The sequence below is a fragment of the Nematolebias whitei genome, chromosome 7, assembly GCF_014905685.2.
Source record: "Nematolebias whitei isolate Nwh7 chromosome 7, NemWhi1, whole genome shotgun sequence".
In the NCBI taxonomy this organism is placed as follows: domain Eukaryota; kingdom Metazoa; phylum Chordata; class Actinopteri; order Cyprinodontiformes; family Rivulidae; genus Nematolebias; species Nematolebias whitei.
Window position 1 is genome coordinate 39973617 of NC_056504.1, and position 1567 is coordinate 39975183.

Genomic DNA, 1567 nt, shown 5'->3' on the forward strand with positions numbered 1-1567 from the left:
TAACTAACTAACTAACTAACTAACTAACTAACTAACTAACTAACTAAATCTATCCATCCATCCATTATTTTTACCTGCTTATTCCTTTTTGGGTCCTGGGGGTCACTGGTGCTGAATCAACCAGCCAAATTTACCAAACACACCAACCAACCATTCAACCAAACAACCAACACAGAATAACCAACTCCATCAATCAATTTATCTTTTTTTATTTTCAGAAAATGTTCTAATAATTGATGGTCCTTTTTTTGTTTTAGTTTGAGATATTTACTAGGACTGTACTGTGGCTGTACTGTGGCTGTACTGTGACTGTACTGTGACTGTCCTGTGACTGTACTGTGACTGTACTGTGACTGTCCTGTGACTGTACTAAGACTGTACTGTGACTGTACTGTGACTGTACTAAGACTGTACTGTGACTGTACTAAGACTGTACTGTGACTGTACTAAGAGTGTACTGACACTGTACTGAGATTGTACTGCGACTTGTCAAGGAATGTGGGTTTTGGCGAAGTATACGAAGTCAGTTTTTAAGTTCTGCAAGAAAGTTGCGGCTGAAACTGCCTTTGTTGAAACAAATCTAAAAGTGATGTGTAACATGTTTAATATAAAATCTATGGAATCAATGTACTATGCAAAAAAAAAAGTGTATAGAATCTTATGAATCATAACTCAATCATTGTTAAATAAGTAAAAAGCCTATATTTGAAAGTGATTAATGTGTGATTTATATGATTAATCATTAATGTGTAATTTAACTTTAAGAGATTATCCAACATTTTTCAGTCAGGTCATCTGGGCAGTTTCTTTTTTTTTGTGTGCTGAAACGTTTCGCCTTCGATCCAGAAGGCTTCATCAGTCAAGGAAACACACAACAAAAATGATTCTTCCCCCAACAGCTTACTCCAAAGTGGAACAAACCATTTTTACTTGTGATTAGATGGTCTCTTTGGTACGCCCCCTCTTCCTTGTTGACAGTGGTGTCAAACTGGTTGAAAACAACAACGTCCAACAAAGCTGTTGGGGGAAGAATCAGTTTTGTTGTGTGTTTCCTTGACTGACGAAGCCTTCCGGATCGAAGGCGAAACATTTCAGCACAAAAAAGAAACTGTCCAGATGACCTGACTGAAAAATGTTGGATTGTATACCTGGATTATTGAGCATGGACTTTGTTGTTTAAGAGATTATAGTTAAAATACAGAAAATCAATGAACACAAATCAAGTCGTTCTGAATGGAATATTCAGGCGTTATGAACTAAGTTGAACCCATTTTAGCAAGTTATGTTGAAAGGAGAAGTTCTGAACGGGATGTTCTAGCCATTATGAACTAAGTTAAAGTCCTTCTTTAACAAGTCGCCTTAAAATAATATGTCATCTGCAGAAAACAGGAAGTTTGCCAATGGCAGTTTGAGATTACCAAACTATGCAGTAAACAGTAAAAATGACCGTTAAAGGCCTATGATAGGGTGTGGCAGAACTTCTAGAACTTTGTTGGTATCCAAGGAGTTGCTAAGGAAAATTTTGCAACGAACACTATACCAACCTAACAAAAAGGGCCAGCCTTAA

The 1567-nt window shown here is 36.8% G+C and overlaps 1 protein-coding gene across 1 annotated transcript in view; it reads left to right on the forward strand.

Annotated features, from left to right (window-relative positions):
* LOC119412828 (tripartite motif-containing protein 16-like protein) overlaps positions 1-1567 on the forward strand; it is an 8744-nt gene that overhangs the window by 5626 nt on the left and 1551 nt on the right. The gene's annotated exons all lie outside the window — the stretch shown is intronic.